This window comes from Lonchura striata, chromosome 1, assembly GCF_046129695.1.
Source record: "Lonchura striata isolate bLonStr1 chromosome 1, bLonStr1.mat, whole genome shotgun sequence".
Classification (NCBI taxonomy): Eukaryota; Metazoa; Chordata; class Aves; order Passeriformes; family Estrildidae; genus Lonchura; species Lonchura striata.
The window spans coordinates 134,163,012-134,186,212 of record NC_134603.1 but is presented as its reverse complement, the minus strand read 5'-3'; the positions used below and the strand labels follow the sequence as shown (position 1 = coordinate 134,186,212).

The 23,201-nt window shown below is 39.7% G+C and overlaps 1 protein-coding gene across 7 annotated transcripts in view; it reads left to right on the top strand.

Annotated features, from left to right (window-relative positions):
* The window catches only part of CDK14 (cyclin dependent kinase 14), a 472,565-nt gene that overhangs the window by 298,180 nt on the left and 151,184 nt on the right, over positions 1–23,201 (top strand). For 6 of the 7 annotated variants that reach the window (XM_077788154.1, XM_077788164.1, XM_077788165.1 and 3 more), the window contains one exon: positions 12,374–16,577. The exons of the other annotated variant lie outside the window; for it this stretch is intronic. The gene's annotated coding sequence lies outside the window, so the exon portion shown is untranslated. Of the gene's footprint in view, positions 1–12,373; positions 16,578–23,201 lie in introns of those variants that run through there. 7 annotated transcript variants of the gene reach the window in all.

Below are 23,201 nucleotides of genomic sequence, written 5' to 3'. Positions count from 1 at the left end.
TTCATACCTAAACTGTATTTTGTTTCTGGATTAACTTAAAAGGCTTTTTGGAAGGCTCTAATAATCAGAAGCCTGTACTTTAAGGTGAACAGGGCTAATGAGATACAGAAAACCACACTATCTATTTGTAGAGAGCGGTTCAGTGTTCTGGTGCATCTATTTCACCTCCTTTTGATATTTAAACCCAGAGCATGTCAGTTACAGAGGTGCTGGATATCATTGTATTATTGTTATCTGTCCATCTGTTCTGCTCTTTCTTTCTCTTCTTTCCTGTAACAATATTCAGCCTCATATCTTTGATATCTTTTGTAGATAGAATTTACACTTTACATTGCTCAAATAGAATATAAGCTAATCAGGTAGACTGAGCTTCAATTGTCACAAGCAAACGAGAACTTACTGTAGTGCTGTGCTGTTCAGTAATGCTAGAGAAGTTTCAGTTTGAAAAAACAATCGTAAATGAATTTATGTGCCCACCCAGATTTATTTTAATTAAAATCATCCATGAGTCTTGGCTGTTGCTTTGACTACTAAGTACTTACAAATAAGCTTAATAGACATGTTTGTTTTTTCCACAGCTGTAAAAATATATATTCTGCTACGATTGTTTTTTTATCTGATTTATTTAAATGGAGTTAGGTAAAGATGCAGTTTATGGGGAAGGTTAAAGGGTCAAAATTCTATTTAATTAATTAACTTATACCCACTTGGGAAGCAGCCAAGGTAAAAGAATGCAGTGAAAGTAAGCTTCAAATAATATGAAATCTTTGAAAAGGACTAACCACCTTTGGTGAAAGGCTTTCCTGTTCTTAACCTTGTGTCATTTAAACTATTTAAATGAGCTATATAAAATCTTACTTTTATAATGGAGCTTCAAAAAAAGATTAAGTATTTCTTGCAGTTACAAGAAAACCAATGCTTATAGCACTGTGGAAATAAAAACCTTTAGTATTCCATCTTACCATGATCCCTGTCTTTGCATACCAAAAAATGCACAGTGTGTTGCACCCGATTTGACATTGACTATTTCTGCCACAAGCCTCTCTAGTGTGTGAAACTGGTTATTAAAAACATTTTTAAATCTTTTAAAAAACAAAAAGGAAGGGGGAAGCCTCTGTAATATCTGAAGGAGGTCTGGTTTTCAAAGAACGTAGATCCTGCTTGGTTTCTAAAAGTTGTGTCTGTCAGAGGAACCTCATGCTGGATTTCCCAAACCACGCATAATATCTGAACATCCTAGTCATACATGTGGAAAAGATTCTTACCCCAACCAGAGTGGGAACTCTGAGAAATAAAATCACTGAGCTGCTTTGTGATCTCCTTATGTACTAGATAGAATATCCTCACTGCTGTAGTGCTGCTCTGTAGAGGTTCTTATTCTGGAACATTTTTTCCATTTAATGCCACAGAGACTGCACTAGGGAAATATTTCTGTTTCAGTGCTCCATATGGTTTTGTATGTAAAAATGGAACTGGCAGGGAAGAAAGCAGCTGGTCTGAAGCTGCCAGTAACTATTTCTAATGTCACAGATTTTCAGCAAAAATCCCAAGTGGGAGCTGTATAGGTGAAAGGACTGCATAGCAATATTCAGCAAGCATCAGCACACCCTCTAGGGAATGAGCATGAAGACAAGCAATATCTCATAAAGACACCATTGCATTTCCTAAACTGGGATTTTTTTTTTCTTCGCTGTTCCATTCTAGTCTTAAGAACTCTTAGGCTGGGAAACAACTGAGGCTTGAAAATGTCAACTGCAAAGACTTCCTGATATCTCTGTCAATAAATACCATTGTGTGGCACTCATGGTATGGGTGGGCACATAAATTAAGATCTTAGGACATAATCATATTTGGAAATGTATTCCAAAGTTCAAATACATCTATTATTTAAACTTGCCATTAATATAATGTACTATAATAATGGGAAAGATCCTTCTGCTTCAGCGTGTGAGGTCTGCTCTCTATCTAATTTATATGTGCTTAAGTGTTGCAGTGTCCTAAAAAATGTATTTTAATTGACGTGACTATTTCGCCATGATGCTCAGTCTCTCAAAAGTCACAGCAGCAAACATAATGCATAACCAGATGGTGTTTAGCTAGAAGGATCTTTACTATCCCAAATGCAGCTGTAATAATATGTGTTCTGTCAACTAAAAACAAAAGCATTCATAACTCCACATTCCAGATTAAAAATTCCTTGCTGGTTTGAAAAGTACTTTCTAAGGAAGAACACAAATGGACATAAAAATGCAGGTGATAAATGGAATTTTTTTTCCTTTTGTTTACCCATCCCTCTTTTTTACTTCCTTCAGCACCTGAACACTCACCCTGTCTTCTCAAAGGAAAAAAAAAAAAAAGATGTAACTTAATTCCAAGCTGCCTGTAGGTACTTGCAGGCTACTAGAATGATTGTGGTAGTGATAAGCATTTACACATTGTTTTCTTAATGCTTAGCATTTATCTGTGGGGTCTGAGGTAGTTTATAGTGTTGTGATCCCTTGCAGAGGCATTTTTAAATTCCAAGGAATCTTTGTCAGAGCAAAATGGTCCACACCCATCTTTAGACTATCCCATTGCTACTCCGCACTGATTAAACCAGCAGCATTAAATTTGTTCCAAGACTACTTAGCTTTCAAGAAGCAACTTGACTAACAATATTAACAATCACATGTATACAAAATGCCCTATTTTGAAGTACCCGCAGATACTTTATTTTTTTCAATGAAGCAGGGTTTAGTTTTTGGGAGGAGGTAAATGCTAATGATTCATCTGGCAAGTATTTAGTCTTTCATATGTCATTTTGTCCAGCAGACTTCATTTTGGGGATAAAAGCCATGACACAGAAAAGCAAGAATACATTTCTGATTAAGTTCTCTGAAGATATTATGTTAGATGGGCAGGAATGGAAGGAGATGGTCAAACACATCATCTAATTTTGGTTTTGAGTTGGTCAGCTGTTGTGTTGCAGATAATAAGAATAAATAAACAAATGTGCTTAGGTTTGAGCTGATAAATAGCACTGTTAATAGCAGCTACCATCACTCCTGATACTGGCAGTCAGTAAGTTTTCATTTGTGGTATTTGGAGGGCACAGTTGATCTGCTGTCCCTGAACTCTAAGGTTATATTCTCCATTCAAAGCTACATAGTGACCTATAAAGAATAACATGCTTTTCTATTCTGTCTGAATTCTCTGAATTCTGGTTAAATATGACTTGAAGCTTCACAAACTATTAAACATCCCCTTGATATGTTGGCAGGCCAACATAATAAAAACAACCAAAAAAATTCAAAGAACTTCCAGTCAGAGGCATGGGCTCTCAGCCATCTCTTGTTTGCTGCTCCCTTGAAACATGTACCGGAGATTATCCTTATTAGGTCATCTTATGGGTATTCCCAGATCTTTTGAGTATGGTTTTCTTCCTTTTTAATTAGTAGGTCATTATGTGACAACTTCTGTCTGCTCCTCTAAGTGGCTGGCTAAGGCAGATTTCACAGTGCTTCCAGATACCTGAAAATAATTGGCCATTTGCGAGTTGGGAGGTGGCTTCAGATTTTAGAATGAAGCCTTGTTCTTTGTAATGCACTGGGGAATGCTGCTGATTAAAAATAAGGATGTTATTCCATCATTTTGTCTTTGCAAACAAGATGAGTGTGATAAGTTTCTGTCTAGCTCTATCCAGGCAGTTCCTTCTTGCTCTCTCACCAGTGTTAATTCCATTAGCTGTGATGAAGCTAGTTGGAAGTTTGGTGTCAACTGGATCACGGCATTAAAAAGTTCTACATAAAAATGTCACTTCTGATACTTTAGTGATACAGTGTACAGAGAGTTGCACAGAAAATTTTACAATACGAGTGATGGGGGCACAAGTGGCAGGGGAGGAACGAGGAATTAGGTTTGCAGCAGTGGGAATTTCTTATGCTAGCTCTGGCACAAAGGGGAGACATGGTAGCTAAACATGGTACCACAACTAAACTCACTCACACCCAGCTGCTTGTAATTGAATCTGCCATCCCTTGACTGTTTAGCTCTGCAAGAGAGTTTAACAATGAGCAGATCTCTCAGCAGCCCTTCCGGAGCTCCTTTTCTCCAGAGACAGGTTCAAACCAGTAACAAACCTGTTTACCAGGGCATTAATGCCTTTCTGAGTTCTGTTATATACAACTGTAACAGATAGGCTTGTTTTTGTTTTTAGGGTTGTTTTTTTTTGTTGTTGTTGTTGTTTTTTGTTTGTTTGTTTGTTTGTTTTGGTTTTTTTCTTTTTTTGCTTTCAGATATTTTAATTAAGGTATCTACAAATTTTGTTCAGGCATAGCACTTACTTATCTGTTTCAGAGATGAGGGCTGGTGCTACCACTGAGCTAAGGATCTCATTGTGTCAAACACTGGCAAAAATTGTAGGTTTAGGTTCTCTCATTGTAGATCCAGGGAAACAGCATCTCTCCAATTCATGTTCAGTCAATTCCTCTTTGGCAGGATTTTTTGCAAGTTATCAGGGTGAGAAGCATAGGAATTTAGACATATCACATTAATCAGATAGAAAAAGGTTAGAAGTTGTAGGGATTTGGATGTTTGTCAGGTTTGAGAAGTATATTCTTGCAAACAACTAGGACTAATATTTTTCTGTTCTTGATATGTACCAAAATCCTCAATTTGTGTTTTTGTTTTTAATAAGGGTTTCATGGCTTTGCATGCAAACTATATTAAGCTCAATAACATTTCTATTTTTGTAGTATCTCCATCTGAAGTACTAGTTTTCCCAGAGCTCACTCACAGAGGGCTGTGCTTTATTCTCAAAAACTAGAAGACATGTAGTAGATTCAGTCCTGGCCATTTTTCATGTGAAGCCTTATTCAAATGGTAATTGTGAAGGGCTTTGTGGACTTTGTTCTCAACTCAAAGAAAAAGCTTCTGCTGTGGGCAGCTAGGGCAGGAAAAAATTTTGCTGAAAGACTTGTAGAAAACTATTTTGGAAGTTACCACAGCCACTCAAAAGTTAAAAGTATACCTACAGATCAACTGTGAAACCAACCACATGATCAAATAACATTAGAAATTAATACTGTGAATAAAATATATTACAGTAAAGATCAGGCTTTTATTCCTTTTTTTGTCCTCACAAGACACACTATGAAGGAATTCATTATAATGTACCTGTGTGCAAAGTATGCATGGTTGGTTTGCAATTATTGATATGTATATATGCTACTTAGCAGCTGGTGTGTAATTTAAGGGTAAGTCTTGGCTTTTCAGAATCAACCTCCCACACTGGACTACTGAGGGCACATTCACCAAGTTAGGTGATGCAGGACTTTAATTTTGAACTTGTACTGTGCATAAAGGTACAAGTAAAGGTACAGTTCAAGTCAAGACTTCAAGTACTACCAATGTTGCAACTGTTCTAATATTGCAGTTTTGATACATTTAACTGTATTTACATAATTTGAACTATTGGTGGCTCCAGCTAAAACTGGGTGCTAATTTTGGAGACATTCTAAACCCAGAGGCTGGGACATAAACCAGGGCCCTCATTACAAAACACATTGCAGTGGGATGTAATGACTTGCCTACAGTCACATTTAGCAGCAAAGCCAAAATCTTGGTTTCTGTTTTCCAGCCCCATATCCACAGTGCCACAGACATCTCACCTTTCAAAGGTTATGTTACTTATAGAAAGCATGCTCATAAAATAATTTAGTTTATAATTGTGTTCCTGTTCTGTTTTTTTATTTTCTTACTAGCTGACAGTCCTTGTCTTGCACTCACTTCTTTTAGGGTCATCTCTTTGCACCCACCCTAAAACTGCAGTCAACTCCCACACACAAATCTATTTAGAGTTGCAGGGCTCTGCTTAGAGGCAAAGTCAATTTGTGAAAAATTCTCTGTGGCAAGAGGAATTTGTAACACAGCAATATATCCATAAGGATCTGTATTATGATTTATATGTTAGAACTGTGAAGAATATATAACAATTTTCATCACTTTAGATAGAGCCTGGGAAATCCCTTGTGTATAAGAATACCAGTGCAGTAACTAAAACACAAGAGAAGAAAACAGAAAAAATTAACCAGTTAATCCTGTGCTACTTATTTGTCAAATATGGTTTACTGCTAAGTACTCATAGCACTTATAATTACAATGTGTAAGTATCCTGTACAGTGCTTCATCTGTGAAAGAGTAGTAGCTAACAATGGCCAAGATAATCTAGAGGTGTCATATAAACATTAAATGATATTAAATAGCTAAAGAAACATTAAGTGAATTGGTAAAGATGTGGCCTGTGTGAGGGGAGAAAGGTGAGGTTATTCCCTCTGTATAGAGTTTTGCCCCATCCTAGAAACGAGACTGGAAGTCACGTTTATAGTGTGTTTTGCAAAGCAGCTTACACCTGATATTTTGGCTACACACGTAACATGTGCATATTTTGCTATGGCTTCTTTCCATCTTTAGTTACAGGTGTGTAGGATCCTGAGTTGACACTATAAAGGGACCTTGTCAACATGGGCTTTGACAGAAACTGCAATATTTCAGCCTTAATTAAAATAAAAATTAAACCGCAATATTTCAGCCTTATTCAGCTCCTGAAAGTTGCTTTGTAGACAAATGATAGGAAAGAAAATATTTGGTTTCAGTGCTATTTCAGGAGTGATGCAAATTCACTATGTTCCTGTGTGTTACAAGGCTTCTGAGTTCAGGAATCACTAACCAGCCTACAGTTGAAATTATTTTCTTCAAACCCTTCTCAGTTTGTCAAAAAATCCTAGTTTTTCTAGTGTGTCTCTTTTTCCTTCTTCTTTTTTTTTTTTTTTTTCTGAATAAATTTTTAATAGCAGCTGTAAGTCTGTGTATTTTGGGGCATAGGTAACTAGATAAAACTAAAGCCCAGCAGAAAGCAATTTAAGAAACCTTATATTTAGCCTTAGTGAATAGTATTCCTCATGAAACCACAAACAAGGTATAGTCCATCGAAGAAAAGCCTCCAACAAAGATAGACTGTATAGTGAAATAATCTTTGAACTAGCACCTCTAAAGATACGCAAAGCAACTTTATAGGCATCAATCTCCTGAGCCTTGTCCATGGGGTAATTCTGAGCCTGAGCTAACAACACTGCAGATCATATATATTTCATATATAAGAACAAATGCATTTCTTTTAAATTTCACAGAAGTAAAACTTCCCTGTGAAGGAAGGCACAGCATACAGTGTGACAATTATATATTTTAAAGCATATATTTATAGAGATGCCTTTATATACCCATCCTTCCTATACACATTCAGACTCGTACATCTTTTTTCTATGTTTGCATTTGTGCACATATATCATAGACATAGATAAAAATTAAAACATGTATATGTGTATATATATTTGAAGGGGGAAAAAGGATTTATGGCAGCTGGCCAGATTTAATTTGTCTGCTTGTATTTAGCACTTAAGGGCTTATATACTCAGTTGGCTCAAAAGAGTGAAGAAGTACTCCTTGCTTATACCTCAAATCAGAAATGCATGAAGTGCAGCTGCAGAGATAATACATTCTCCCCAAAGGCTTTGGCTGAGCAAATTAGGTGTCAATGGGGTGCCTTCGCAGGCAGTACTCTCTCTAATTAGTCTCTTGAGCCTAGTTGGTGGCAGGTATAAGATGATCTAATCAATTGGTCTGTGTCTGATGGTACGTGTAAAAATCCTAGCAGGCAGAGCTGTCTCCCACAGGTCACTCACCTGCACAGCAGGAATGCTCATTTTCATTTTTCATCTCTTCCATCACATGATGCTGACAGTTGGTTTTAAGGAAATTGAATCCAAAAAATATCTAGTTCATAGGGCATGTAGGTCAAAATAAAGTTGCATTATGGGTATTGGTGATCCAATTAATTAATATTTATAGCAACAAGTTGCACGTAGATCTTATCTGAGTGCAAATAGTATTGCTAATGTTTGGTTGGGTTTTTAAAATGATTTCTCTAACAAAAGTAGGAATAAAAGGTTTGGGGAAAATCACCTGTTAATACTGTACTTTTTTTTTTCAGAAAGGATGAACAGTATCTATGGTGTCTGCATGTGTGGTGGAGGGAGAAGCAGAAAGAGTATTATTGTTGATGATCTTAAATAGCTCCATGTTTTAGCTCATAAAGAATACAGTATCTCCAGTTGTCAGCTCACATTTTTATTTTAAAACTGGAATACTCTTACAATACTGCTGCATCAGCTGCCACATAAATAGACCTGCACTCTTGAGTGTGCTTTGCATGCTAAAGACTGCAGGAGCACAGCTCCACCCGATGTGATAATTTATACAGAAATTAAAAAGTATGTAGACAAGGATGCTGATGCTGCCAAAAGGAACATGTATTGAACTGGTATTTTTACAGGACAGGACATTCTTTCACTAATTAAAATAAATAAAAATATTTGGGATTTAATCATCTTCCTCTGCCTCATGTCTTGAGAGTATGATTAATGTTTAAATTATAGGCTTTGGTAGAGAACCACTGTTACATCAACAGCTACTGCATTCTGAAGTTGGCCTCTGCTGTTTTTAAGGTGGATTAACACTCTGTCTTGTTAGGGGTCTGGACAAATAGAATGTATGCAGCAGAAGTTTCCTCTAGGTAACAAAGATAGAAATGAGTCACTTCATGTAGATCACTTAATATTTCAAGTACATCATTAACTTACTTGTAGAAAGCTATAAGGCTTAGTAGAGATGTCATAAAAACCAGAAGTACCAGGATCTATAGTGAAAAAAGTTCATTTTTAAGGCAGTCTTGAATGTTTTGGGGTTTGTTGTTTCTTGTTTGTTTGGGGTTTGTTGTTTTGGTTTGATTTTTAAGGAGATATGAAAGAACCCTATTTGCTCTTGGGAAATCACAAGTGTAAATGTTCCATTTAACAATTTACAATTTTATAAGCAAAGCTGTGACCAGAGGCCATAAACATAATTTGCCAAGTCACCAGGCAAAACTTTGATTTGTATGACGAGGGAAATGTATAAATTCTAAGCAAGAATATTTCTAAAATACAACTTTAAAAATGCAAACATGGAATACAAAACCATCTGGGAACTGAATGGCAACACTGTGTAGAGGGCCCTGCCGTGGGTCTTTGTTGTGTGAACAACTGATGTTTCATTTCAAGAGTCACTCTGAAGAAAAAATGTTTTTTTAATAAAAAGATTGGTTCACAGCAGTCTAAAATTTTCTGTGTTTTTTATTGTAGATTTTCTGCTGTGGATAAAGAGATGCTCCCCTCTTTCTCCAGTTTAGGAGAGTTGTCTGTTTGATGTCTCATTTTAAACAAAATTAAATGTGAAGAGTAAGTGCACAGTGATTACAGCACTCCTCTGACAAGTGGCAAATCTGTGTTCAGCACATGAGAAAGCTGGCAGTCCATGACAGCTTTCTGAGGCAGGGGAAGGGACTTCACCCATTGACTCCACTTTTGAATTGACAATACACATTCTGAGAATTAGGGATTCAGATGCAAACATTATCTATACCTAACCACCACACTTTTTGTGTCATGTAAGGATTTCATACTCAGGAGAAACACCTCGGCAGGCAGAGCTGGGGGTTCAGCCTCAGAACAGCCTGCTCATTCTGGCACTGGTGTGAGCAGTGGGTCATGCAGGCTGGCTTCCCAAAGCAGGCGTGTTGCACATTTCAACACTGCAGACAGACTGAGACTATCATACTGTTCCCTGCTTCCAGCTGTACTGTGTCTTCTAGCTTTCCCCAGCCAGAACCATTAGTGAAATGTGGCATCAAATAATGTTCTTTTCCAGTAATCTAATCTAAATTTGGAGCCTGTGCAGAAGGTGGAGGGTGGTGTTGCCCACCATACGCAGTTGCTAAGCTTCACAAGAAACCAGTTACAGCCCTGGCATGGCAGGATCCAGCAAAGCTGGAGCTGGTAAAGTTGTGATCTTAAAACTGTGATCTGCTTTATACTGAGCCAGGGCAGGAAACCTGTAGCTCCTGCTACCCTTTCTTAGTAGAATACTGCAGTGTTCTGCCTGCAGTGTGCATTGGTGCTGGCAGTAGTCCAGTGTGCAAAGATTTTTTTTTTTTCCCATGTGTTATATGGTAGCAGCTCTCAGTTTATTAATTTCTAAAGAATCTCATAATATTCTAGGGCTTGATTCTGGAAGTGCTAAGCTTCTAATGAAGGTATTCCCCATTCCACAAGCTCAGGCCCTGGCCTGGAGAATGTCATCAGCTTTGCCTACAAAACCAAACCTGAAACCAGACAATATAGTGGTTTTAGTGGGAAATTGTAGCATTATCCTAGGAGAAGTGTGATACTTACCTCATTTACATACTGTCCTGAGGCCCAGTGCTAGAAAGGAAAAGTTCTCTGTAATGAAATTGTAGTTATTCTCAAATGAGCAATGACCCTCTGAGCAATTTGATAACTACTGGAAAAACATGCATCCAGAGACTTTGCTACCCTTATAATTTTATTACCTGTCTCAGATGTCCCTGCTGCTTATGTCAGTCTCTGGAACTCCAGTAATTTGAGCTTAGCCTGAAATCAGACCAGCTATTCTGGATCTGGGCAGATGTAGATTCCAAATTGCAAGCCTGTTTTCCACAACTGGAGTGTAGGTGGCAGTGGGGGGCAAACGCAACCTCAGAATTGGAAGAAGCTTTGGGAGTTTAGTTGCTTCTTTCCAAGAAGGAGTTCCCAAAAGAACACCGCTGAAAAGTGCTCATGAATGAAGGGAAATCTGGAATTTGGGGAATATTATCACTGGTGTTTCATCACTGAGCAATTGTGAATCTCTGCATGTTCCAAACACTGCTTTTCTTTTTAAGCTTTTGAAGGTAAACTAAATGCATCAGCTCAAATGTATTTATTGAAACAAGATTTATCAGCATTTCAGCCAAGCTTCTAGACATTGGGGAAAGTGGGACTTTCATGCAGAATAGACACATTTAGGAAACAGCCCAAGAAGGACTCTAGAGGTGGTAGACAAAGCTCCAAGAGGGCCCAAGATGCTTAAGAACAGGATTTCAGGTATTCTGGTGCTTAAAGAATAGAAGAAGAGCTCTCAAGCATCATGACAGGAAACCTGGAAATTACAGAAGTTAAGATATTGCATAGACATTGGTGTGTTTTGTTGAAAGCCACAGTTAAAGTGCTTTGCTTGAAACTGCAGTTCAAAACTGATGTCTTGTTTTTCTCCTGCTTTTGAGGACTAGACTAGATTCACTGGCACCTGCATCCAGTTTGATTTAAATAGTTTTAGGACATGCTAATACAAACCAGTTCCATGCTCAATGAATATTTCAGCATTCTTTTTTTAAGGGATGAAATTCCTTCACATCTGACTGTCTTCCTGCAACAGTATTTTAAAAATATATCAGGTCTGTAGTTCTAGTATTTGAGAACTTAATAAATATATTTTCAGAATTTCTCAGAAAGTCTCTCTTTATTACTTGACATAGAATTCTACTTGGAAATGTATTAAGAGTTAAGTATGTTAATTATAAGATCCTTTCAGTGGCTTCAGTTCATCCAGTTCATCTAGCCTTCATTCAGGCTTCACGTGGCTCTTGCAGTTTCTGGATACTTTGTTTTCCTGTCCCACATTCTCAGCCTGCCTTCTGTTTTGTGAAAACCTCAAAAACATCAGGATACCTTTGTGCAAGTCCAGCCATTGCTTTGAGCTTCTTTATCAGTAGAATGAAAGACAATATAAGTGAAGCCATTGACAGTGTTTATTTTTGTATTTGAAATGAGAGTTTGCAATTATCTGCCTGGTAATAGAAATACACTGAAATAAAGGTAAATGCATTTAGACACAGCACACCAAGAAGCTCCATAACTTGGTTATATTTGCAGAAATGTTTCTGATTTGTCTCGGGGTGCCCCAAACAACTCTCCAGAAGGAAAACTGAGGGGACCTTTTAAAAAACTAGCTACAAGCATTGTTATGGAGGAGATCATAGTGAGAAAGGGGGCAAAAAAAGAAAGGGGCAAAAAAAGCTTGTAAACTCCTGAAGCTCTGCCAGCATTTTTAGCAATCTTCCTTTGCATTCAGGGAGTGTGACCACCTTTAGAAGACATGACTGATTATGGCTGTCTATAATTTCTATGGAGAATGTCAGTACTAATGGTACATGTAAAGATTAGCTCTTGGGGCACAGACACATGAATATAGATTAATATATTTCACTTAGGCGACCACCCTGAAAACATTGGTGTTTTAAGTGCATTTTCCTGAGGTACCAGTTCTAAACATGCTTTGGAAGTCTGCCCTTTACTCTAAGCTGGCATCTTCATAACTGGCTTTGGCCTAACCTATCTCTTACCAAGTGAAAAAAAAAATGTAATTCATGAGGCTTATTATAATTTATATTGTTTCCTTACAGGACTAAATTTACCAGGTTGGAGGAGGGAAACAAAAACCTAATGAGGAGGCCGACACCAGGAAGGAACCACAGCCTGTTTCCTTTCTGTCTCTGTGGTGGATTTCATTCAAAAGAAAACTGAAGCTGGCAAGACCCTCTTTTTCCCTGCAATTTCTTTAAAACCTTGCACGCATTTGGATACCTTGTGATTTCAGAGAACTATGTGAAGATTAAGCTTTTGCTTACTGATACATGGCATGTACTCTTTCAGTCTTTTGTGTTTGATTTTGTTTGATTTTCCACTGCAGCGCTGCATCTTTGTAAGGATTTTTATGCTTTCACCAGCAATGTCTTAAATACTTTCAGACAACACATTTGGTGTTCACACTTCTTCAGTAACAACTGTACAAAAAGAGCCAACAGTGGCATAAAAGACTGTGTGTTTTCTTTGAGGGTTGTGCATAGTTTGCAACCAATGGGAAGACTATTTCTTCCCAGGGCAAGACCAACTTGTCTGATCAGCTTGCCACAATTGCAGCACTTGCCACTCTTTCTCAAGTGTTGTTGGGTTATTTCTTTTTTCACTATCCCCTCAGACCACTCATATCCATTTGAAAACATGGCAATAACTGCATGTTTACTTAAGTACTCTAAATTTGGTTACTCTGCTTAGGCTATGTAGCATGCCAGTTTTCAAAATCGGCCTGTGAGAAGGACAAAGCAAAAATTATGAGATGTATGCAGCTGACAGATACTCGGTGAGTTCCTTATGGTTTTATTCTCTTCAAGAATGTATCTTTCTTTTTTTATGGGTCTTGGCTAACATCTCTATATCTTTCCTCACACTAGTTACTTTTTGGAATATTTTCTTGAAAACAGAGATGATGAAACTGTTCTGTTTAATTCAAGGCAGATACTGAGGTACACAAAAACTTCCTTTAAACGAGCCATTAAATCTAGCTGTGTTACTTTGCCATGTACAAAGCAAGGTGGAGAATTCTCCTCATCCCAGACCTTTGCTGTTCCACACCAAAGCACTTCCTGAGTTATTTTCCATAGGTATTCTGAGCTGATTGGAAAGCACTACATCATCCTTAGTCTTTAGATAGCTTTTCTGAATAAATCATTCAAATGCAAACTTTGCAAGAAACTAAGTTGTGTGTGTGATTTTAGAAAAGGAAGCCCCTGTTACATTTTGGTTGGGGAGAGCATTGTGTTCAGGGGTGTGGAAAAGCTGCCCTGTTTACAATTTTGCATTCAGAGAGGGCAGGGTATGGTGCAAAAATCACTGTTGAGTTATAGTCCTGCTCGGACAGAAGCACTTGCTAGGCAATATTATTCTACACATTATTTTGACATCCTTTGCTTGCTGGATGCATTGAATTACATTTTAAGGAAGTATGGTAATGCTTCAGTTAGCTTTCAGTGTTTAAAAGGAAGGGAAAAGGATTTGTGCTACTACCATCTTATTAAACTCCAGCAGTGTTTAATAAGAAAAAGACACCAAATAAGGCAAATCCTTGAATGCACAAGCAGCTACAAAAGATCTCTTAATGAACTAGGACAGGAGTCTACACTTTCAAAGAACTGAACCGTGGAAATATTCTCAATATTTGCACAGCCATTAAAAGACAATTTTCCCTACTGACATCTCTGTTTCAGGATCTGCTAAAAGCCATCTGAAAGCCACTTTCAGTCACAATCATACATGGAAATTACTACAGTTCTTCCCCTGTGTTTATAGGGGGAAAAGTGACCACTGAACTTTTGAATTTATCACACACTGAAACTGCCTTAGATGTGGTTTGTTTGGATTTCATGTTTCCTTTTTTTTGTAAGAGAAAAGTCTTTTATACATTATCTTTGCTACTTAAATTGTGTGCAGTTTGATGATTAAAATTAGCTATTTTTAGAAAAAAAAAACTTGCTGCAAAATCTGAAGAAGTTTTGAAAACATAACAAAGATTTTGATTAGGAATATAAGGGTAGTTTCATAGATGCTTCTATTTGGCAGCTTAAATTTGAAGGCAAGCAATTACACTGCTCAACTAACCATCTGAAGATTTACTATAGAGTAATTCCCCAGTTATTCCCACAAGCCTAGCACATTGCAATCCATAGTGACTAATGTACAGTGTTTGTTTAAGGTATGTATGCGTGCATATGTGTGTGAACACACGTGTGTGCATGAGATTATCCTCTCTATCCCATTCCCACTTCTAAGCAGCCACTGAAATAAAGTTGATCCAAAAATCTTCAAACTCAATTAACTGCCTGAATGAAAGTTCATAAATATCTAGGCTTCTAAATAGCAACTTAATCTTAAGCACTAATGAAGTTATCTCACCTACTGATCATTAAGGAGTGACCTACTTTCCGGGCACTCCAACTGCCTGTGGTGGCTTGGTTTTGCTGCTCTCCCATGGAGGCTGTGGGCCATGGGGACGTTCTTCTGGCACAAAGGCAACCATCAGCAGGATGGCGCTTTTCATATGAGCACTGCAAATTAATCTTCTGTAATATCAAATCTGCCGGGAAATACCAAGGGTTTTTTTGAGATAGTAGAAGCTCCTTTGCCCAGGGAACTAAAAGTTGACACTACAGCCTTATTTCACTCTTCCTTCCATCAGAGCCCTTACCTACATGGTTAGCTCAACATCCATCAGTAAGGACCCCCAGTGAGCTGCCCACCTCTCCAGCTGTTTTCACCACAGCTCTTCTCAGTGTTGCAGAATGGACTGTTTAAACCCTATCAATGCTCTTGAGACAGCTTCAGCAAAGATCAGTAGTGATCTTTTTCTCTCATCCTTCTAAAATCAGTTCCCCAAAGAAAAAGACACAAGAAGTAGCCCAGCCTTCCAGATGTGGGTGCCTGGAATGTGATGTTTCACATTGTCAATGTTGTCACGTTCTTGAAGTCAAAAGTTGGCTTCAGTGACAGTCCTGGAGAAACTGTAAAATTTGCTCAGTCAGTAGCCAGCAGCAGCTTAAGTTGCATTTTCCTACCACTTGGCTGAGATCCAGTAGATCTGTCCTGGTGATACTTGAGAGAATGTGGCTTTGCTGCAAAATGGGAGAGCAGCAACAGGCCAGCAGGTATTGCAGGCAGACAAAAGTGGGAGGGCATGTTCTAACTCTCAGTAGGATCTAATATTAAGTGAATGGGGAAGGGAAGATGGTGATAGATATGGTCTGCATGATACAGAGAGTCCTTACAAGTTCAAGTTCACAGAATCTAAATTATAAATCAACCAGCTGGAAATTGCTCAGTCTTCTTTCATGCTGAGTTCAGATCAACTCAAATCCACACCCAGCAGGCACTACCCCGGACAGGACACTCCAATAGTTCTGACATTACATTACTGTATGGGGTCCTACATCAGTTGGGTCCTTTTAATTCTCACTCTTACTTTTTTTAATCAGAACCATAGCTTAGGACAAGTCGTCAGTACAACAGTGAAAATTCAATCTGCAGTAGACAGAGGCACAGGGGATTTTGCTTTCTCTTTGGTGCATAGAGGTTCTGTACTTCAGGCTCCTGGGAAGAGAAGGCAAGATAAATAAATATATACCCTGTGGGTTGGTGGTTTATGTACACCCCGTGTCAGTGCACACAACCAAATGTGTAATCAAAGCTCAATATATGAATATACTGAAAGATGAATATACAAAATAATAATCTGTGAATATTACTGGGTTTGTAATCTTTGTTATATAAAAGGTTTAGGCTGTACAGACTAAGGATTAAAATGCAGATACCCCCTACAAACAGAAGTAGGTTGTATTACTGAGCATTACAATACTCTCCCCTACCAGCATTTAGGTGGAGTGACTGTATGTTACTGCCTTGCATTTTTCACATAAGCAAAAAATCTAAAAGTAAAGGATGCACTAATAATTCCCATCCCCCAAAATGAATTTCCATGGTGCTGCATACAAAATTCCTGCTTGCCAGCTTCTATGCGGATTTTTGTATGGTGCACTAAGAGGTATTCTTTTTTTAACAAATAAAAAAAGGGAGGGCTGGTACATGAAAACAATGTTAATGTAATTAAATATATATATACTTCAGAAGAACAGCATCGTAAGCAGTACAGTAAAATAAATGTCGCATTATTTGTTACACCTTGTAATTTGTCTGTATTATGAAAGATGTAATGGTTTGTCAGCTGTAACTGTTGTTTTCTTGTAACATCATATTGAATAAAGTGTAGCAGAATCTCTCTTCTCCTTTGTATATGTGATCTAGACCTAACCCAAGGAATAAAGCCTTTCTTTTCCTCTTTGTTCTCCAAAAACCAAACAAGGAAATGGTTGTAAACAAGAGATTTTTAAGGAATGAAAAATACTTGGGAGCAGGCAGACACTAGACAGTAATATGTTGAAAAGATTAGGCACTGATTCAGTCAAACATGAGCTTCATCAAAACTACAAGGTAGTGCTGACTACACAGGGCAAGATTCTTCACATTTCTGTCTGTAGTAGTACGTTAATGGTTTGCTGTCTCTTTCCATTTTGTTATATATGTGACAAGGGACCTCTTTACAGCACACTGGAATTTAACCAAAGTAGCAGAAAAGCCAGTATTCTGGAAAAAACAAAAACAAAACCAACAACAACAACAAAACAAACAAACAAACAAACAAACAAACAAAAAAAAAACAAACACCACAACCAAACCCCAACAGGTCTGATTTAAATACATCATCTTATAGGGGATGAAGTCTGGCTTATTACAACTTCTCTTGAAATAGAAAACAGATCATTCTGGTAGAAAATCAGGCTAAACACACAATACAAATTTTTCACAACTTTGATGTGGAAGTGTGATTTATCCTTGTTCATACTTGATTATGTATTTCAGTCAGTGAATGTATGTTGCCTTGACTCTTTGTCTATTTGTGTATCATAGCATTAGATAATCAAGTGCTTGTTCACACTATATATCATCAATATGTGTGTTCAGTATTTTGTCCTTCTTTCCATTGCTTCTAGCTTTTTTTGTACCAGCATCTTGCTAGAACTTATTTTTAGACAATGAATGCTAAATCAATGCAGTTTTCATAGACTTTGTTAGAATACTAGCCTGAAATGTTAGAATATGCTGTTTTAGCAAATACAAGAGTCTATGGAAGTAATTTTGATGGGGGATGGGGGATGGCTGGAGAGCAAGTGGTCGTACTGTGTAGGCTGATAGGGCAGCAGCACTAGCCTAGAATATGAATAATGGAAGGCCTAGATTATAGTCCTGGCTCCAGCTGATTAGAAATATTTGAAGATAAAAGGGTCTTCCTTGGAGCTAGCACAATATAAGCTTGAATGTGGGTCTTCAGCGCCTCAGGTTTTATCCAGTAGAAGAATGTTCTGGCCCCATTCTGATTTCAGAATACTTCAGGAGAAGAATCCTCATTTTCAGTCTAGAAAGGTACTGCAGAATGACATCAGCTGCACCCAGAGGGCACTGCACAAAAACAAACAAAGAAAACACATATATATGTTCATCTGTTTATATTTTACCCTCCATTCTCACTGGCTAGGACAGGTTTAGGAAGGTGTTGCCTTTTTATAGTCTAGATGAATAATTTGTAATCCTGACTCATTACCTGTATGGCAACTTTAACCTACAAATCCCTCTAATACAAATGAGGACCAAGAATTATTACCTAAAAAGGTTTGTATGTTTGAACACAGGGTACCAGGAAGTATGTTCAGAGTCAGCCTTTAATTATGTAGTATAATCCTTAAAGCTGTCTCCTGACCCCCTTGGCTGCACTCCTAGCCTGTTTAGCCCCAAGGTTTTCTTCCTAAGTTAGCCTGGCTGCTATGTCAAAGCAAGAGATGCATTTAGCTAGAATAGCAGCCACCCCTCCCCCAAGAAAAGAAAAACCAGAGGGAAGGTGTTGGAGCAACACTGTGCCACTGGGTTAACACATGCAGCTTCCCAATAATGCCTCTTCTTGTAAACCTCTGCAAAGTAAACCCTACAGCAATGGAAGGGCTTGCTGCTACCAGTGGGGGGTGGTATTATGGACATTAGATTTGAGAGGCTTATATAGCACATGGGTGAGGATAAAGGGATACAAATCAGAGAGAAAAAAAAAACAACAAACCAACTGAAGAGAGTTAAAAAAAATATCAGGGCCAAGTATTTACTGTTCATTTCCCTTGCGAGTGGTGTTATATATTGTCTGCAGTGAGTCATGCTGAGAGCGAGCCAGGTACAATAATAGCTGAGAGCAGTCCTGCAGCCCCTTCGTTATTGCTTCTGCCCGCTGATACCAAGTTGGGTAAAAGAAAGTGATTCCAGAAATGTTCCTTTTTTTTTTTTTTTTTCCCTTTCTCTTGTTTCCCACAGGACTCAGTAGTGATTGCTGGGGCTGTGCTACTTTGAAAGAACTGCTATATTAAAATCAAACATTTTTAAATTAATTTTTCACGGACCCCGTATGGTGATTCACAAAAAAGACATAACAGCTCTGTTCTACCAGTTATTGCAGTGCTGTATATCCCAGTAAAGTCTTGACGCCTAAAGAGATTTATAATATTATAGAAGTATTTCATCCTCATCATTCAACTAGAATTAGGACTGTAGTTGTAGGTGTCACAAGGGTAGTATCTTTACAATCCAGCTAATTATAAATTTGTTCCCAGCTTTCACCTGAGGAGCTCAGAGATATTCATGCATCAAAGAAATGAGCTGTATACACAGCTCTGGAATATACCATACAGGTGTAAAGGTCTTTTTGTAGAATAAAAAAAAAAACACACCCCAAAACCCAACTACACCCCAAAACCACAACTACAGATTCAGTTTTTTATTTTCCAAACTGCATGGGCAAAAACACCTGAAAGAGTATCTCACTTGGTGTTTGGTAAAGACTGAACATTGAAGATACTTTTTTAGAACAGTTTCTTGCAACAACGAAGTGTAATTTCTGTATTCAAATTAAGTCCAATTTCAAAGTACAGACAGCTCCAAAGACATGCCAAATTATTGTGCTCTAACAGGACTGTAAAGAGTTGTTCATTGATCAAATTCCCGGCATCATGTCAATATGGAGCAGGAGAAACCGCATGTACCAGCATTCGCTGGGAAATACTGTAAACACGAACTGACACTTGTCTGCATCAGGAAACACAACTTTCAGAGACCATCTCAGATGTTCTTCTATAATCTCTTTTTTTTTTTTCCTGTAACACACAATATAGCAAAGGAGAAGTGAGTTTCTTCGTGGAAGGTTGTACTCTACAGCACAATTTACAGTAACCCCACACAAGGTCATTTGGAACACAACTGCCTCCTTGGGGGGGATGTGAATCATGGAAGAGCTGGTCTCCCACATCCACTAGGTTCTCTCCAAAAATGCCTGTTTGCATCTGGGCAATGTATGTGTTTTCACTGCTGGCTGTTTAATTTTTGACTAATGTGGAGTGACTAATGTGGAATAGCAGGAACCTGCAATTTTGAGAGCAGCTCCCTTAGTGGGCAGAGGTACCCCACTCTTCTGCCAGTCCACAGACAGCAGCAAGTGAGCAGAATGAGGATTGCTCTGTGGCTTCAGCCACTCTTCCAAGCCCTTCTGTTCTTCTTGGATACATCTGTTGGTACATCAGGACTGGAGGTGGAAGAAGTAGGAGAGAGGGCATGAGACAGATATATGTGCTTCTGGGGGCAAGGTCATGAACCTGGCAGTGGTTAGGATATGGTCACAAGCAAGTTCCCATCTTTTAGAAAATTCCCTTGTTTTAGAAATTTCCAACATGTTCACCCTACTGCTAGCTGGGCCTTTCTTTTATGACCCACACATGAGAAAGAGGCATTTGGATATCCTTTCCCCAAGCACTTGCAGTTTAGATTTAGGACAACCAATTGATCAAAGGTAAGGGGAGAATCTCAGAGGGTTTCAGATGAGCCCTTACAAGCCCCTAAATATGAGGAAGTGTACTATATATTCACCACCTGTAATAACACAGAGCTTTGAACACCCCAGGGTGTTTCTGCAGTGTTAGCCGGCAGGGTTCCCTATGACAGCACTGCCAAAGTAAACAATACCCAGTTTTTGGGAGAGAATGCTCGTGACAAACCCCAGTTTGGCAGTAGTGCCAGGTGGGCTGAATGAGTCACCAGTTTAACCAGGGGAAGAAGAAAGGAGCCAGGGCCTGGGAATAACATCAGCTCTTACTGGAGGCCTGACGAGACCGAAGCCAAAGCAACTGTGTCCCCTGCTCCTTGTCAGTGCTGCCTGAGAAACACCAAACCATCAGCGGCTCACTCAGTGGGATCCCCCAGCCCCTTCTCCCACTGGTCGTGTTAGCTCTACAGGAACTTCATGGTGAGAAACCACAGCACCCTTCTGAACACTGGGCCCGGTGATTCCCGCACCTGCAAGTCAAGCTGCTGAGCCGCTTTGCACCGAAATGTTTTGACTGCAGAAATCTGTCTGGTAAGAGGGAGTGCCAGGAAGGAACAAGGAGCACATTCAGGCGCTGGCTGTGCTGACACCACTGAGATGCCCGGTGTGCGCAGACAAGCTTTCCTTGCCCACAGGCGTCGCGGACACGGGGAGGGCGGCGGGAGGCCAGGCCCGGCCAGAAGCAGCGTTCAGGGCAGTCCCGCGGAGGGGAAGCTCCGTGCTGCCGCTGCCCGGCTCCGCACGGCGCCCGAGGCAGCACCGGGACCCCCAGGGTCCGCCCCAGGGCGGGAAGGGCCGGGCCGGGCCCGGGAAGGGCCGGGCTGTGTCTGCGCCCGCCGGGAAGCGGGGACCTGTGGCGCCAAGGCGAGGGGAAAGCCGCTGCGGAGCGGGCGCAGCGGAGCCGCGGAGCAGCGGATGCCGAGCCGGGCTGGGTGCGGCCGCCGCTGGGCTTGGCGCGGCGGGGCAGCCGCGCTGCCACGAGAGGCGGGGCCGGGGAGGGTCAGGCTTCTCGCTGATTTTCCGGAGGTGTTGGAAATGCCGCTACGAATGGGGGCTGGGAGGTCTGCTCCCCGCTCTCAGGCACGGCTCCGGGCTGTCGGCAGGGTGGGTGCTGGGACCAGCCAGCCCTCCGCTTTCCTCACGGTGTCCCAGGCGGCCCCAGCCTGGCCCTCAGCACTGCTCCTGCCGCCGCCATCCCGCCGCCCCTGGAGCCACTGGAGACTTCCCTCCCGACTCGCCTCTTTCCCATAGCCTGCTGGTTTCACGGCAACATAGAACGCCTAGGCTGGAAGTGGCCTTGGAGATCCTCCTCTGGCCGTCGGCAGGGACTTCTTCCACTAGACCAGGTGGCTCAAAGCTCCATCGATCCTGGTGTCGAACACTTTCCGGGATGGGGCAGCTCCAGCTTTTCTGTGCAGCCTGTTTCACCATCTTAGCACATCTGAGAACACTTTGCTACATCCATCAGTTCATGTGCAACACCTTCAATCTTGTGTACTGTATTGCCTTATATCCCTAACCTGCCTTGAGGTAGATCCATGCAGCAGCTCGTCCAGCAACAGGGCTTTGGACTGTTGTGTGAATACCTGAAGATGGAACTGGAGTTTGTCATCAGTAAAACACCGTATCAAACTCATACGTGCCCCAGATGCTGATCTTTTATTAATTTCTTCAATACAGAAAGAGGAAAAAAATGCAACCAAGTTCTTTAAAGATATCTCTGGAGCCTGAGTTAGAGAAAATGGCCTTAGGTGGATTTTTTTTTTTTTTTTTTTTTTTTTTTTTTTTTTTTTTTTTTTTTAACGTGGACATTTACTACAAAGAGAGAAAGAAAATGTGTTGTTTAATCTCTCTTGAATTTCTGCCTGGTTTATTTTCACACATATGATCTCTTTTGTTCTCTGGTATTAATCAGCTAAACAACTGATTAACAGATGATCAGACTGTACTGTTCCAATCTGCAGGATGTGGTGCAAGGGAAAAATGGGGAAATTTACATTGACTGTTTTTCTTTCATACCTTAGTACTACACTGTCCCAACAAAGAAATCGGGGTTGTAGCAGCATACACACTTTTTTTTCCCAATTGTCCCGCAGCACCTACACAAATCCCCCAGAGCTCTCCCTGCACCTTCTTTCAATTAAATTGCTTTTCTTAATCTGGGACTGTTTGATTAGAGCTGGTTGGAAGTTTTTCATAACAAAGCAAGGTTATTCAGCAGCTTTGAAACCTACTGATTTATCAGGAGAAAAAGACTTATCTTTCAATTAACTTGCTTCACCTGCGGAGTGCCAGGATCTCAGGTTTCTCAGCCCTGTGACAGGATTCTATTTGAATGCCTATGGGACTGGAGACCTCAGGGATTTTTGGGTTTTTGCCACAGAGCCGGGAGCCAGTGCAATTCTTCAGTGTGTGCAGCTATGGGACACTGCAGATGCCAGAAATCATTGACTATTTTGGTTTCAGACCCCATGGATTTATGTCATTAAACTCTCCAAACTGCCATCTCCAGATATTTCAGTATTTCAGTTTAGACACCATATTTCCATGTTAATGGTTTTGCTTTTAGTGTCTCTAGAAAACATTTTGCCATGATAGAACAAATTACTGATCATCATTAGCAATGAAACCTGCCAAGAGGGAATAACAAGCTACACTGGTAGGACGAGGCACTTGGTAAATTTGGACTACCACTAAGAAAATAATGACTCATTAATAGCTCATCCTACCATTTAGGCAGGGGAGATCTGGTTTTAATCTGGTTTGAAATCTGTTTGAATCCTAGAAACCCTGAAATAATATATTTTTTTGTCTTTTTGCATTGATTTCAGTAGCATTAGGACTTTGTCCACGATGGCTTGCTGAGATAGACACAGCAGTTTAAACACAGATTGGAGCTGTGTCTATATTCCATTTTGTGAATGTTGATGGCTTAT